The 17,642-nt window shown below is 39.8% G+C and overlaps 1 long non-coding RNA gene across 1 annotated transcript; it reads right to left on the bottom strand.

Annotated features, from left to right (window-relative positions):
• Window positions 1–3,493: 3,493 nt before the first annotated feature.
• On the bottom strand, window positions 3,494–8,205 carry LOC118162060. Its single transcript, XR_004748271.1, has 3 exons — window positions 8,029–8,205; window positions 3,677–3,681; window positions 3,494–3,506 (listed from the first exon to the last, which is right to left on the bottom strand). It is a non-coding gene; the product is annotated as an uncharacterized LOC118162060 (long non-coding RNA).
• Window positions 8,206–17,642: the final 9,437 nt, after the last annotated feature.

Raw genomic sequence — 17,642 nt, 5'->3', positions numbered from 1 at the left:
AGAAAGAAAGAAAGAAAGAAAGAAAGAAAGAAAGAAAGAAAGAAAGACTCAGTTAAACTACTTTAAGAGTGGAAAATATCTGTGTTCTTATCTATAGTATTTTATCCTTAATCCCTTATATTTACCAAAAGTACCAAGTGAGTTTTATAACAGCTAGGAATAGAATATTGCTACCAGTATGATAAGAACAACATTTCCTCGGGGTGACTTTCAAAATGTCTCTCCGTTGAATGACCTGGATCTGTTTCAGACAGAATGAACAACAGACAAGTAAAGACAACTAGAGTTTCACTATAATTTAGTGTGAAATGTGTTTATTTGATTCGTGTCAGTATGGAACAATGCTAGGGCCGCAAGATGAAATATAAGCTCCTATTTAAGAAAAACAGAGTGATTAGTGTACATAGTTCTTGTATCATGCAAAGGAACGATCCAGCAATTTGTGTAAATAGAGGGTTTGAAGGGCGAACATTGAGACTCTAGTCTGGGAGATAAGAGGACCAAGGAGTTTTTTTTAGGAAACTGCAGACTTTTCATGGGACGCTGCGCAAACCTCTGATAACCAGCAAAGAGATCCACCAAATAAGGAGAAAGGGGGAGTTGAAGGATGACTGAAGGACAAAGCCTGGGAGGAAGACTATGAGCCTTCAGCACAAGAGACCCCCAGAAAGACCACCAGAGACTGATATGCATGCGTCCAGAGAGGGTTTGAATTCTGGGAACTAATTATAATAACCCCGCCTTTTCTAGGAATGGTGATGAATATGTATTAGTCTAGGAGCATAAAAATCATGTAACATGTGTGCGTCCTGGTAGAGCAGAGACTCCCGGTGCACCCAGCGCTGTTTGCTTGCCTCTATTCGCTTAATAAATCACAAAAATCCTATTTGGAACTTAATCATTTATCACATTAGGAAACTGTCTAATTTTAAGTCAAACAGTTCTTGCTAGGCAGAATAACAACCATAATAAAATAATATTCATATGCTAATCACCTTGAAAAGATGTAACCAAACTGCAGAATGACAAAACATAAAGCCTATTTCTTAACATATTTTTCCGTTTTTGCAACCCAGGGACCTTTATAAGTGTAAAAATTGGACTTACATTTATGATGTGATGTCATTCCTATAATGAAAACAGGGACTAAAATTGTAATGGAGGATTTTTACAGAGGAAAGACTACATCCTTTAAAAGCAGCTGGGGCTATCTATCTCTTAAGGACATGATTTTGTTCATGGAAACTTACCATAGAATCATTTAGGTTGGAAAAGACCTCTAAGATCATCAAGTCCAACCTTGATGAATCCTAGCACTGCCAATATTAATACTGCTATTTGTATACAGTCTTCCCCCAAAATGAATAAAGACATTATAGCATTTGCTTATAATACTGTTTACATTCATAAAAAATAAAGCTAACTTCAAAAAGGCTGTGTAAGCAACTCAGAGAGTAGCACAAATGGGACATGCACAATTCAGCAGTGTCCTTGTAGAAAGCTGCACCACTCTGATTGAGCAATGGAGGTCCTGTTCTGGTCACATCCTCTCCGGGTCTGTCTGTTGCATGTCTCCCAGACAGATAGGAGACACCCATCCTGGTCCAACCATGCCGCCTATCCCATTGTGACATGGGCCACCATCAATGTTCTGTCCACTGTGACACGGCCACCACATCACCAGGGTGGTGCCAGGAGCTGGTGGCATCCTGCTCTGACATGGCCATGATATCACCAGGGCTGCTGTAGCACTGCAACATGGCTATCACCTCCCACCATTCAAGCAAGAAGAAATAATCACATAATAAAATAATAATAATCAATTGATAATGCTGGGGAGGGGAATTATGTAGATGTAACAGCAACTTAAAGAGTAGCAGCTGGGAAAAGGTTAATAGAATTAAAAGCGGCAGGTCCTATCCACTTCCCAATTTTAAAGACTCGTCCTGTTGTCCGTTGCTGAGAACTGGGGACTAGAAAACTAAGTTCTGGAAGGAAAATGCTTGTTAGGTTGGCTACAGGTAACATTTCATACATTTGGTATTAAAGATATTAAAGGTATTTGCATACAAAAGAGTATGCAGATGTATGACTCCAAAAGTCTTCATACAAGAATAAAATAAATCCTAACTTTTAAGTTGTTCTTGCACATATGCTGACAGCATATGGTGAACCACAGAAAATCAAATACCGTTTTAGTATGGGGTATATTGCCAGCAGTATACATACATACAGGCATACAATATTTATGGGAGATACATTATATCTGCTAGTTTGGAATTCATGTGTAGATATATTCACTGTCATTCTTAAGGAATAAGTGGAATAGGATGCCTGGTTTGGAAACCTGGAATTGCTGTCTATTCAAGTTGACACTAAAAAAATGAAGTCTCAAGCTTGGATCAGAGTTCTTCAGGGTGAGGGTTTTCTTTCAGGACAAGCTTACTCTCAGTTATAAGGTTAGAACTGAGAAGATGTACTTATTTATTTAATGTTCACAGACTCACAGAACAGTTGAGGTTGGAAGGAACCTCTGGAGTTCATTTGTTCCAATACCACATCTCAAGCAAGGTTACCCAGAGCCACATTCAGACAGCTTCTGAAGATCTCCAAGTCAGGAGACTCCAAAATTTTTCTGGGCAACCTCTGCCAGTGCTGGGTCACTCCTACAGTGACAAAGTGCTTCCTGATAGTCAGAGGGAACCTCCTGTGTTTAAATCTGTGCCAATTGCTTCTTGTCCTGTCACTGGGCACCACTGAAAAGAGACAAGCTCCATCTTCTTTGCACCCTGCCTTCAGGTACTTATACACATTATTAATAACCTCTGAGCCTCCTCTTCTACAGGCTGGACAGTCCAATCTATGTCAGCCTCCCCTCACAGGAGATTTGCTCCAGGTCCTTAATCATCTTTGTGGCCCCTCACTAGGCTCTTTTCAGTTATTTCCCTGTGTCTCCTATAATAAGGAGCCCAGAATTAGATACAGTTCTCCAGGTATGGCCTCACCAGCATTGAGCAGAGGGAAGAAGCTCCTCCCTCATCCATGCTGGCAACACTTCTCCTAATGCATGCCAGGATAACATTAGCCTTTTTTGTAGGCACATTGCTAGCTCATGTTCAGCTTGCTGTCCGTGACAGCTCCTAGGTCTTTTTCCACAAAGCAGCTGTAGAGCCAGTCAGACACCAGCATATACTAATGCTTGGGTTTATTCCTCCCCAGATGCAGATCTTTGCACTACACCTTATTAAATGTCTTGAGGTTCTTGTTAGATCATTTTTCCAATCTGTCAAGGTCCCTCTGGATAGCAGCAGAACCCTCTGGTGTATCAGCCACTCCTCCCACTTCTGTGTCATCTGTAAACTTGCTGAGGATACACTGGGCCCTGTCATCAAAATCATTAATGAAAATGTTGAACAGGACTGGACCCAGTATTTACCGCTGGAGCACACTGCTAGATACTGGCTTCCAACTAGACTTCCTTCTACAATCATCACTCTCTGGGCCCACTCACTCAATTTTCAATCCACCTCACATGTTTATCCAGCTCACCCTTCATCAGCTTCTCTATGAGGATCTTGTGGGAGAGAGTGTAAAAGGCCTTCCTGAAGTCTAGGTAGAAAACATCCACTGATCTTGCCTTCATTTATAAAGTCAGTCATAGAAGTTTATTCAGAACGCTGCCTGGATCTCTGCTCTCGGTCTGTTCAAGCTGATGCATCTCAGAGAACATCCTATGTCCCTTTTACCCTCTCTGATGCTGTGCAGCCTGCTCACTTTCTCCTCCACCTGTCAACACTTCTCCAAGACAGGACCCCTCCTGCAGAATAGAAGGGGCATCTCTCCTGTTGTCATAGAGAGGCCCCAGGAAGAGATCTGGAGAGTTATTTCTACTGTCTAAAGCTATGTATAGAAGCTGTATTGAAGCCTCTGCCCTAGCTCCAACACCTGCCAGGGAAACTTCCCTATGATGTGTCACCATGTCTGAGGCTTATTCTAGTACAAATTTATCTGAGACCCCCCCCAGACCCTCCCTTGTGCCCTTCTGCATAAATTACTGTACCTGTTGGGTATGCTTTGGACCTGGCCCTTATTCAGGCCCCTCACAAGCACCAGCTATAAGGGTGTTTACCTTCCATCAGGGGGAAGCTGCAGCAATAGCTCCAGACATCGTAGTTAAAGGACAGCTAATCATATTCATTAGAAGTTGCTAGAGTTTCCATGGTCTTAGGCCCTTACTGCATTCTTAACTGGAAGAAGCAGGTTTCTTAGAGGCTTCCCAGGCATTACACTATGATTCTTAAGTTTGTTCTCAGATTTGGAAACTCTGGAAGCAAAACCCATAGATTGCTGTGAACACTATTGCCTTTTAGCTCCAATCTGTGAGCTGCGCTGTAGGCCTCTTCAGTTATTCTCCATCATTATTAAAAATTTAAGTAGATTTTTTTTTTCCCACAGTTCCTGTCCTCCATAACAAAGTTTTCTTTTCCTGCAAAGCTCACACCTTTTCTTGTTGTGGCGGTTTCACACCAGTATGTAGTTAAGCTCCACCAAAACACTTTCTCAATCCCCCTCCTCAACAGAACAGAAGAAAATATGTTGGAAAAAAATCTCATGGGTTAAGATAAGAAAGGGGAGGTCACTCACCAATTGCCATCACAGACAATGCAAACTCATCATAAGATAAATTAATGTAATTTATTACTCATACACAGACTACCTATAGCAGACTAGAGCAGTGAGAGCTAAAATCATATTAAATTCCTCCATATCCACGCTGTTTTACCTTCTCCCACCAAGCAGCACAGTGAATGGGGATTGTGGTCAGTCTAAAATGCTTGTCTCTGCTGCTCCCACCTTCTCACTCTCTTCCCCTGCTCTAGCATGGGGTCCAGTCCCTCCCACAAGAAGCAGTCCTTCCCAAATTGATCCTATGTGGATCCCAAGGACTGCAGTTATTCAATAATGTCTCCAATATGGGTCCGTATTCCTGGGTTCCATCCTTCAGGAGCAAACTGTTCTAGCATGGGTCCCCCACAGGCAGCAGCTCCTGTTAGACCCCCTGCTCCACCATGGGCTCTTCTCCGTAGGCTGCAGCTCTGGCCTGAAGTCCACGAATCCTCCAGTGGGGGCCCTCCATGTGCTGCAGCCTCCTTCAGGCCACATCCAGCTCCACCATGGGCCTCTCCACAGGCCACAGGGGAACTTCTGCTGTGTGCCTGGAACACCTCCTGGCTTCCTTCTGCACTGACCTTGGGGTCTGCTTGGCTGGTTCTCTCTACATTTTCCCCACTCCTCTTTTCTCCTTATGCTTTTACAAAAGCACAACCAGCATGGCTCATTGACACTGGCAAAACAATGGACTGGCTGGACCTGGCTCTTCTGAGTATGTCTTCTAAATATGTCTTTCAAGTACTTAAATGCAGTATCTCTATATTTCATTAGTACTCTGTGCCATCTAGTGATTTTTTCAATCAATATCCTTAGGTAGAAAATGAATGACCATGAAACTGTTGACTCATCAGCTGATTGGTTTTACTGTTAACATGTACCTATGTCAATCAGTCTCAAGAAAGGAGACAACATGAAGACCAGATGCCAAACAATTTGAGCTCCCTGTACAGAAGAAAATATACCTTTGGGCGTTCTTACCATCTTTATAGCATGAATTCTGCACAAGCTTCAACTGTGCTGCATTATTGGCACTATAGTTAGTACTGTGGATATAAATTACAGAGGAAGAGGACTGATACAGTCTGTATCAAAAAATAAATAAATAAATAAACAAATAAATAAATAAGAAATTAATAAACCACTCTACTAATGACAAATTCCCAGTTCTGAGAAAAGCTGCAATTTCACAAATAAAAATATGTACTTACATTGGAAGAAAAACATAAAGGAAAATTATTCGATATTACAACAACAGCATTTAGAAAGAAATACTGCTGAAATACAAAAAGATTACAATGTTAAATGAAGAAACATAATTCCCTAGAAGAAAATAATGCGATCCTGAACTTGTCAGCTTTATGTCAGATGGCAGGTCACTTTAGTGTCACTGCTTTTTCTTGCTGAAGCTTGATCAGAGTGGCACCTTAGCAGTTGCAGTTACATACCTTTATGTTTGAGAGTACAAATACAATATTTTTTTTGTATCTCATGTGTGAAAATTATATCCTCTTAGTCACAAAGACATATTATTGGGAGATGACTATGAAAATCTCACATTAAACATAGCAAAATGTGTAGAACTGTTGCTGAGCTTACTACTCACCATGACAGAAAAATACTCTTTGCTGTGTTCTTAGCTTATGAAATTTGCAATTGATATATATATATATATAACCCTTTCCTTTTTCCCTTATGTTTTCAACGGTGAAAACTGTGTGCTTTAATACAATTTACTTATACCAGTTTGTGTTCTATGGCTTTTGAGAAGCTGGGTCTTATGTATCGGCTTCTTCTTCTTGCATTTTTGTTTGAATCCAGCACAGATTATATTGTTTATTGGTTCAGAAAGGATATTTAATTCATGTGTGGCCGCTAATTTTTGCACATGTAAATGTGTGCTCAAAGAAGCAGGTGTTAATATTTTTCACTGATTTGAGCTCACATAACTTAATTGCAGTGACTTCAGGGGCACAAATGTAGCAGAAATAAGATTTCACTTACAAAATAAAGATTCATTCTTGTCAATAATTATTTACAGATTTGTAAGCATGATTTTAAATAGTGCCCAGATGAATATTAGAGTATATATATATATTTTTTTTTCCTGATTTTCCTGTTTGTCTCAACTGTACTTTAGGGATATTTTTTTTTTTTTTTTTTTTTTAGGGATTGTCTTGTGTAAGTGCCTGAAGTTGGAGTTGTAATGTCATAGATATTGAATTTTGTCTAAAAGGCCAATCCTCCTTAAAAGTAGACTTGGACTGTTTCTGGATCTCAATTACAACTTATGTGCTGGGTAAGAGATCCAATGTTCCAACTTGGGAAATAGGGCTGCATCTGAAGAGTAAACACAGTTGCTAACACAGTTGCTAACACTGACTTGATTATTCCAAACAATATTCAAGTTAAAGAACCAATTCAAATGTTCATTCAAAAACAAACAAAAAGAGGAAAAAAAAAAAAAAAAAAGTCCACTACTGTTCTCCACTCAATGCTGTAGCCACATCTGCTGAAAAACTGTTTTCTACAATGCAATTTCTACAATGCAATTTGTTGATCTTGGTCAAATACTGGTCTATATCAACTGAGTGCTTGGGTCTGCGCTCTGAAAAAAATATTACTTCTTGTCCTGTCACTGCACTCCGTGGCAGAGTCCCTCTCTGGCTTTCTTGTAGGTCCCCTTCAGGTGCTGGAAAGCCAGTTCCAGTCCTTCTCTTCTCCAGGCTGAACAATCCCAACTCCTTCAGCCTGTCTCCATAGGAGAGGTACTCCAGCCCTTTGATCATCATGACCCTCCTCTGCACTCGTTCAAATACCTTTTATGTCCATCTTGTGCTGGGGACCCTAGAGCTGAACTCCACGTGGGGTCTCACAAGAGCAAAGCTGAGAGGGAGAATCACCTCCCCCAACCTGCTGGCTATGCTTATTTTGATGCAGTTGGCTTTCAGGGCTGCAAGCGCACATTACTAGCTCATGTTGAGCTTCTCATCGTCCAGCACTCTCAGGTCCTTCTCATCAGGGCTGCTGTCAATCCATTCTCTGCCCAGCCTGTATTTGCACTTGGGATTGCCCCGTCCCAGATGCAGGACCTTGCACATTGTTGAACTTCATGAGGTTCCTACAGGTCCACCTCTCAAACCTGTCAAAGTCCCTCTGGACAGCATCCCTTCCCTCCAGTGTGTCAACTGCACCACACAGCTTGGTGTCATCTGCATATTACTCAGGATGCACTCAACTGCCTCATTCAAATCATCAGTAAAGACATTAAAGAGGATGGGCCCCAACACCAGTCCCTGAGGAACACCACTGCTGACCTGGATTTCACTCCGTTCACCAGCTCTCTCTGGCCCCGACCACCCAGCCAGTTTGTAACCCAGCAAAGAGTGTGCCTCTCCAAGCCATGGGCTTCCAGCTTTTCCAGGAGAATACTGTGGGAGACCATGACAAAGGCCTTGCTGAAGTCTAGGTAGACTACATCAACAGCCTTTCCCTCATCCACCAGGAAGATCACCCGGTCATAGAAGGAGATGAGGTTGGTCAAGAAGGACTTGCCTTTCATGAACCCATGCTAACCAGGCCTGATCCCCTGGTTGTCCCACACATGTTGAGTGATTGCATTTTTGAATGATGTGTAATCCTTATAACATTTTAAAAAATGTTTTTATGCTTAAGTATAACTGCACTTGAACCATTTGCTTCTAAACCATCTTATATGAAGAAATAAAATTGATAAAATATAAATCAAAGTTGGCTTTGAAGTTGTCGAAAGCTAAGTAAAAAAATAGTGTTGTTTTTTGTTTGTTTGTTTGTTTGTTTGTTTTTCTCTGAAAGAGAATATAAAGTGAAACTGGCCCTTCCATGTATCTATGTACTCTTCTGTGTAAAGGGCTAAGAAAGCAGAAACTAGAGTCTGCTGGCAGACAGGTGCTATGGCATGGGGAGATATATGTAATCTGAATTAGAACAGCATTTTTATTAGGGTAATGTGTACAATAGAGCATATAGTGGATATCTAGAGTGGTAACAGTTTGCTTCTTCATTTCTCCTATCCCCTTCTGTCCCTAACTTTTTATGCTTTCCAAAATGAAAATAACAAAAGGATCAGTTTGTACTTCGAGCTACTTAGAACAGCAATTTAGAAGATAAAAAATAAGGCTCACTACAGGATCAAATTTATTCCTTATTGTCTGATAGTCTACAAAAGCCCTGTGCATACTCAGTTCTTCCAACGTCATGTCTGATAATGTCTTTCAGACTTTTTTGCTGTTGCAGTCAGAAACAGAATTATATTAAAGTCTCATTAAGTTCTTTAGTTTGGCTTCTTTAGAATACATAGTTTTTGTGACTATTCTGCAAAAGAGTTGGATACATCTGAAAAAAAAATACTAGGAAATGAGTTTTTACCAAACCCCTAGTCATCCACATTGCTAAACAGTTTATTCATCCTCTGGATCTAGTTTGAACCAGTTCCACTAGTTCTTATCACATTTTTTTACTCTTACTTGAGGTTGTTTTATGATCACCTTGTAACTCACTCATTTCTGCTATCTTGTTTTATACTTAGCACTCATTCTGGAGACAGTTTATTGCAAAGTTAATATGTGAAACCTGTGCCAGGTTTGGCTTCCTCCACTGTCCACAATCCTCTAGAATTTTATAGAGCAGATATGAGAAGACTTGAACAGTGTGGACATGAATATGTTAAATGGAATATCAATGTATGTTAAGTTGGCCTATGTAGCGAGGACATATCTCAGATCCTTTTTTATTTAGCATTAGGGTCATATCCATTAAATCTGGTAGTATAGGGATTTCAGTGTGTCCTGGCAGGAGCTAAGACTTTTACTTCCAAGTGGCTTCCATGATAACTGAGATTATTCTTCAAGTGCTGATTTTACTGTCTTTATAGAGCAGAACATTTTTGCCTTTGTGATAATAACCTTTTTAATAAGTAACTGTTATTTTCCAGTGAAAATTTCTTGAATTAGCAAGTATTTCATAATCTTAGATATTTAACAGTCATGTGATATCTCAGCTGTCAACTTTGTCTGACTTCCAAGATTACTTGTGAGCAGTATTTGCAGCAAAAACAAATTTCAATTAGTGTTTACACAGCAATGAGATTGATTTACTATTGATCTATTGATCTGTTGTGTCACAGTTGCCAAAAATCTCTCCACCAGAACAACATCACGTACTTGCAGATATACAAAAAAAAATAAAAATAAAAAATCACGTTTTGGAGAAATTAAATTAGTCTAATACTTTTGAGCTGCTATGTATATTGGATAACATTTATGTGGAAATAAATTCTCACTGAAGTCTTCATGACAGGATGCATGTGTCTCTATACAGACAATATTTTTATCATCTACATACTAAAAGTCATCATCTGTTTTCCTCCCTTTGGTAACTAAATATATCAACTCTAGGCTTCGCTCATCCATACTCAGATAATAAGACTGAGATCTTTCTCTTCACTATTGTTGAAGTAATATGTATTTTTTTCAGATGTGCTCATATTTGGACTGTGAACTCATTGTAGCAAGTTGAAATAAATGTATACCTTAGTTCCTTACTGGGCTACTCCTGCCATGGTACAGACACATAGCAGGACATTTTCTCAGCAATAGCAAATGCTTAATCTTGGGGGAAAATAAATAAATAAGCCCCCAAACCTATAGAAAACTGGCTAAAAAATGAGGTTAGTTAGGGTACAGGGTAGGCTGCAAATTTGCATAGGCCAATATCACTATTGGGAAGAAAAAACAAACAAACAAACAAACAAACAAAAAAAAAAAAACACGGAACCAAATATCCAAATAAATGTAGTCCCAAGGATGACATAAACACTATAGGAAGTGTTACAGAAAGATAACAAAAGAACTAGTTTTTCCTTAATCTTTAATGGAAAAATATATGATTTAGTGAAAATTATAAAAAGTTTTATTGAAATAGGAAATTGCTTCACCCAATCACTAAAAGCTCTTAATTTACATCAGACTATTTCAGTGTTTCAAGAGAGTTGTAGTCTGTATATCTCATATTCTCCTACAGGGGCTATCTTCTCATTTGGATTACAATTTCTAGTTTAATCACAAAGTCCCCTCCAAGTGAGAGCTAAGGAGAGAATAGAGATTTGCAACTCAATTGTTTACCACAAAGCCTAGGAAGCAAAAGCTAGAGGGAAGAAAAATAGAATGTGAACATAAAACATTACCTGAAAAATTTGTTTCAATCACAAAATTATTTTCTATCAAAAAATCAGATTGAAAAGAAAATTTCAGATTTATTTTTAGATACTTCCTGATCTAATCCTGGTGATTTTAGCAAAATGTATCCCCCTAAACTCAGTCTTATTGTCTTTTTCACTACTGAATTACTACTTACTTTGTGTGAAAAGATCAGTGCTTTCTTTTATTATTATTATATTTATCACAAAATCATATGTTGTAACAGTCTTTAATTTGGCTGAAAGAAAGATCTACTGAATAACCTGAAGTTTATGCTAAATTGGACAAAGATCTTAACAAGAGTTTCGGGGAATAAGTTATTAAACTCCCATCTAGGTTAGTAAGAAGTGGTTTCAGGAATTAGGTGATCAGCCTTCATTGATCTTCTATGAAAGTTCAATAAATCCCTCAGAGTTGTGTGAAATTTTCTGTGTCAGTCTTTGGATATAAGTTACATCCTGAAAAAGCAACCTATGTTGATGTGGAATATTCTCTTGTTCATCTCTAGCTATATTCTGGACACACGTATTCAAGTATATGAAGCTGATTTACTTTGTAAGTTACTATTTTGAAGCAGTCTTTGTAATCTTCCTCTATTTCATCTATATTTCATATCCCTTGCTGTAAATGAAATGCTGTTTTCATAACCTTTTCTTCAATTTTAACACCTCTGGCCCCCTCCAAATTAGTGTTTCTGTCAAGAGGAGACAAAAGTATTCAGCTCTTCACAGGATCAGACAGCTCTCAAAGGCAATGCATTTCCTAGGCCTTTAAAATAATAAACATATGTAAATTGCAGGAAGAGGAAAAATAAAAAAATATTTCTGAAAGATATACAATTTGGAGTCTCTGAAACTTTTTTTTTTTTTTTTTTTTTTTTTTTTTGGAAAAGACTTCATACATAAGAGGTGTCCAGGCATCATTAACAGTAGCAGATGTTGACACTGACATGTCTGAGGTAGTCTTTCTCACATTTTAGTGCAGATTTTCCTTAAGAATGACATTTGCATTTTCTGTATCATCTCAGCACTCAGCTCCTCCCTCCAAGAACTATTAATCATGTTCAAGTCAATGCCTTAGTTGTTCATGCATTTGTTCTGTGCTCTTTCATTCCTATATATGGTGCATTTGCTGTCACTTGATTAAGACTTCAGAACCAACAGGGCATTCTGACCTTTGTATCAGCCTGACAGAAACTTATTTAACTTAAGAGCTTTCTACCAATTAGTTCCATATATGTTTCAGCTCTCACAATACAGCAAGACTTGGGTATACTGTAAAGGAATCCATAAACTTAAAAAATGGATTCAAAATTGGGAGTGGTAAGGTGGAAAAAATCAATAACAACAAAGAAAATCTTCTCTGTGATTAAAACATAGGCATGTTTAATGAACTAAATAACCTTCAACGCTGTGGCTTTAATTCTTTGCAAATGCTTTGGTATTCATCTAGAGTAGTTGCACTAGTAAAGTAGCACTTCTTTAAGATGGTGTTACTACACACAAACCTTTCACTATTTTAGTATCTGTACAACTTTGTTGAATTGAAGGAGGTCATGCAAAGGAACAAAGCAATACAGAACTTGTTGTAATGCTATTATAAGGGAAGAGCTATACCTGTTTCTATCTAGTCATTGGCAATACTTCACAACAGCTTTACAAAGTTAATACCTCCTGTTTTTCAGTGAGTTATGTGTAACAGTAGGAAGCATTAACAAAAAGACTCCCCTTGATCTAGCATATGAATTTGATCAGTAGGAAATGCTTCCTCCTACTAGTTTTAAATCAGCACTGCAATTTTTGTTGCATGTGTTTCAATAGGTTCTAAATCATAAAGAGGGCTTCAACACCTGGCTATGCATTTCATATAAAAATATAAGCATTAAAAGAAATGTGGACTAAGTCTCTTTCCTGCAAAGAGTGATCTAATCATAGAGACATAGGAACACCCTTAAACTCTCTCTTGACATATGAATTTTTAAGGCAGAATTTTTTTTTTGTTGGATAGATAAGATATCCATTACAGGAAGTCACTATGTCTTAACAGATATATATTCAAATCCTTCACAGATTTATAGGGGTTTGAATTCTAAAGGACTGAATACTGCATTAATATTGCATTAATATTCAATCTGCTGAATAAAAGTCAAAGCATTACATATCAGTTTGGTTGCATCCCCTGCTGGGCATTGTGCAAAATACTATGCAGGGACAGAACTTTAATCAAGCAAAGATGCCTCCCCCTCTTCCACCCCCCCCCCCCAAAAAAAAAAGAAAAAAAAAAAAAAGTATTCATGTAAGGGCTGTTCTTTTAAGGGGTATAGGTTTTCATCCATTTTTAACCGTGTTTTCTTGTGCATTTTTTCTTTATTTCTTTTTTAGTTTAGTTCAGCTTGTTAGTTGCAAGACAGTAGGTGCAAGGAGGAAAGGGAAAGACAGATTGCATTATAGTTCATTGTGTATTGGCAGTACACCAAGGAAGAGTAATTAAATAAACAGGTCTGGAATCCAGCTGCAGTAAGCACCTTAGGCAACAACTTCTAAGGACAAACTGCAGCTCCCCGGGAGGCTAGAGTATAGCATATAGTGTTATATGACTAAATGCAAAGATGAAAGAGTATGTCCTTGTGAAGGGAAAGCAGAAAGGAAAAGCAGTATAAAAATACTGCAAGGTAACCTTCAGTACGTTTACTCCTAGTGGTGGATGTCAGAGAAAAAAAGTACTATAACAGAAGTTTTGATAAAGAACTAAAGACACAGCTAATACAGTCACTCAGGTTGCAGTTCTTTCTATTTTCCTTTCTCTCTACCCTTTGTTTTCCATTCAGTTTTAGAAGAACAGTTTTTAAAAAATAATAACAATAATAATAATCAGAGAATGAGTCCATGCAACAAGAATTTCAAATCAAGGCAATAATTTTTATTTTATTTTATTTTATTTTATTTTATTGAGTAAAATACAGAGTACTATCATTTGCCTATCATAAGATGATGGTTTGCCTTCACTATCCTAATATTAGGTTACTTAACAGGGTCTAGGCTGAAAGTATAAAGCAAGATTTGTAATGCATCTTGCTCCATGCTCCACAACTTTTAGAAAACTGGAAGAAAATGTATGCAAGATGCATCACTACATCAGGAACGCATACCAAGAGTAACATTCTTATGGAGTAAAGAGGTTTCTTTTACCGCCTTCTTGAGTTTCTGTGGCACATTTTGCATCCATTGTTCTGTATTAACATGCTTTGCCCTCCCTTTCTTTCCGGTAATTTACCAGGTATACAACACACCACCACATAAAGCAAATAAAGAATATTACTCGGGATTTAATTTTCAGGAAATAATTTTTCATTGTTTAGTTGCCTAAAAATTTATTGAGGTGTTACCCTGCTTTCTCATGGTCCACAAAATGCATCATATTGTCTAATTCATCAGTAGCTTTTTTTTTTTTCTTTTTTTTTTTTTATCAGATTCTTACAGGACTTTGGGGGGAGTGAGGGGAGGAGATACTCAAAGTGAGGGGATTAAACTGTCCTAGTGCCAGATGGACTGTGTCAAGAAGCTGAAGCAGTCCAAAAGAAGTGAAGTCAGTAAGGTCGAGAAATTATGAAAGGAACTGCATGCAGGACATTACTCTTTTGGGAGCAAACTAGAAGCAAATTTTTTTTGGAGTAAAAGGTTTTGGGAATTTGGAAAAAAAAAAAAAATTCTTTGTTTGCAATGTAAATACATTAAAATTCTTGGCCACCGGATGTAAGGGAGATGAAGCAAACACTATAGGTTTGTTATAGGCTCTATGAATTATGGTCTAAAACATACATAAACAATCAAGATATTATTTACCTTTTTCTTTAGCTAGGACGTGATTTGTGTGACACTTAATTTGAGGGAAAGGGAATTTTAACAAACAAAACAGATATAATTATCAAAAGAAACTTCTTATTTCCTATGAATAAGAGTTTTTTTGTTGGTTGTGGTGGTGGTTTTGTTGTTCTTTGTTCCAGTCCTCTAATCTTGATAGTAGAGGCACATACAATTAATGTACACAGAACAAGACTTCAGTCAAAAGGCTTCCAAATTAGTAAAATTAAGATTCAAGAACATGTGATAGTCATAACAGAATAAATATAAGCACAGAAGAATTTCACCTCCCAGATACTTGACTTTAACCTTGTGCAAAGCTTCAACCTTAGAACAAAATGAAAAACATGTTATCTGTTATAGACTCCATTATTCTGATGCAAAACCAAAATAAGTATGACTTTAACTGTACTAACAGGTCAAGGGCTACTAGACTCTGGTTTGAGCCAGCTCTTATTATCTAAAGATAAAAAAAAAAAAAAAAAAAAAAAAAAAAAAAAAAAGTTTTAACCTGCTATCGTTAAAACAATATAATAGAAAAAGAGAATGAGAAGTATATACCACATCATTGGGTTAGAAACTGGCTGGATAGCCGGGCCCAAAGAGTCGTGGTAAATGGAGTCAAATCCAGTTGGAGGCCGATCACTAGTGGAGTCCCCCAGGGCTCGGTGCTGGGGCCGGTCCTCTTCAATATCTTCATTGATGATCTGGATGAGGGCATTGAGTGCACCCTCAGTAAGTTTGCAGATGACACCAAGTTAGGTACGTGTGTCGATCTGCTCGAGGGTAGGAAGGCTCTGCAGGAGGATCTGGAGAGGCTGGACCGATGGGCTGAGGTCAACTGCATGAAGTTCAACAAGGCCAAGTGCCGGGTCCTGCACCTGGGGCGCAATAACCCCAAGCAGAGCTACAGGCTGGGAGATGAGTGGTTGGAGAGCTGCCAGGCAGAGAAGGACCTGGGAGTGATGGTTGATAGTCGGCTGAATATGAGCCAGCAGTGTGCTCAGGTGGCCAAGAAGGCCAACAGCATCCTGGCCTGTATAAGAAACAGGGTGGCCAGCAGGGCTAGTGAGGTGATCGTCCCCCTGTACTCGGCTCTGGTGAGGCCGCACCTCGAGTACTGTGTTCAGTTTTGGGCCCCTCGCCACAAGAAGGACATGGAGGTGCTCGAGCGAGTCCAGAGAAGGGCTACGAAGCTGGTGAGGGGCCTGGAGAACAAGTCTTACAAGGAGCGGCTGAGGGAGCTGGGCTTGTTCAGCCTGGAGAAAAGGAGGCTCAGGGGTGACCTTATCGCTCTCTACAGGTACCTCAAGGGAGGCTGTAGCGAGGTGGGGGTTGGTCTGTTCTCCCATGTGCCTGGTGACAGGACGAGGGGGAATGGGCTTAAGTTGCGCCAGGGGAGTTTTAGGTTGGATGTTAGGAAGAACTTCTTTACCGAAAGGGTTGTTAGACACTGGAACGGGCTGCCCAGGGAAGTGGTGGAGTCACCATCCCTGGAGGTCTTTAAAAGATGTTTAGATGTAGAGCTTAGGGATATGGTTTAGTGGGGACTGTTAGTGTTAGGTCAGAGGTTGGACTTGATGATCTTGAGGTCTCTTCCAACCTAGAAAATTCTGTGATCATTTAAGTAGAAGATGGAAGATGTCCATATATATGTATATGTTGATGACTAAGTTATGTCCAAATGCCAGAATGATACTTAAGTGCGCAGAATTCCCCTCTATCCCCTCCCACAGCAGAAAGCAATATCTGGTAGGTGATACGGGTGAGTGAAATGCCCTCTAAGCAAGAAAATTTGGATGACCTGGTGTGTTGGGTTTATGTGGCAAGGTTTTGGTAGCTGGGGGTGGGCACTGCAGAGGTGGTGTCTGTGAGAAGAATCCAGGAGCTGCCCCTGTTATACAAGGCTAAAGTAAGTATAAGATGACTCCAAAGGGATACATAGCTGGCCAGAGCCTAGACAATAAGTGATATTGTTTGTGCCTCTGTGAGAGCATATTTAAGAAAGGAGAAAAACAAACAAAGAAAACAACAATCACCTACTGTGTAACAGTAGCTGGGATAGCAAAGAGTGAGAACCAGTTCTACAGATAGGGCAGGAGGTGCTCCAGGACCGAGCACAGAAGTTCCCCTGAAGCTTGTGGAGAGGTCCCTGGTGGAGCAGGCTGTCCCCCTGCAGCCCATGGGTCCCACATGGAGCAGATCTCCATGCTGCAGCCCCTGGAGGAGCCGCCAGTGGAGCAGGTGGATGTGGCCTGGAGGAGGCTGCGGCCCATGGAGAGCCCCCGCAGGAGCAGGCCCTGGGCCGGAGCTGCAGCCCGTGGAGAGGAGCCCATGTAGGAGCAGGGGGCTGGGGAGAGCAGCCACCCTTGGGGAACCCGTGCTAGAGCAGTTTGCTCCTGACAGATGGGCCCTGTGGTACAGACCCGTATGAGAGCTGCTGCCTGTGGGAAACCTGTGCAGGACCTGTTTGGGATGGACAGCATCTGGTGGGAGGGACCCCACGTGGAGCAGAGGCAGAGAGCCACTGTGAAGGTGAAGTGGAGGTAAGTACTACAGATGTACTACAGTCCGTATTCCCCTGCACTGCTTGGGGGGAGGAGGTGGAAGAGGATGGATAAGGGGAAGGTGTTTTTAGTTGTTTTGTTGTTTCTTACTTCTTTAGCTTGTTAGTAAGAGGTAATAAATTTTATTCTCCCTATGCTGTGTCTGTTTTGCCCATGATAATTGTCGAGTGATCTCTCTGTCCTTATCTCAGCCTTTGTGCCCTTTTCATTGTGTTTCCCCCCCCCTTTTCCTTTGTGTGTGTGTGATGGTGGAGGGGGTTGGGGGGTGTTGGAGAGTGATTGTGGTGGAGTTCAGCTGCTGATCTGGGAAT

This window comes from Oxyura jamaicensis, chromosome 2 (assembly GCF_011077185.1).
Source record: "Oxyura jamaicensis isolate SHBP4307 breed ruddy duck chromosome 2, BPBGC_Ojam_1.0, whole genome shotgun sequence".
In the NCBI taxonomy this organism is placed as follows: domain Eukaryota; kingdom Metazoa; phylum Chordata; class Aves; order Anseriformes; family Anatidae; genus Oxyura; species Oxyura jamaicensis.
This window is presented reverse-complemented; position numbering and strand designations above follow the sequence as displayed.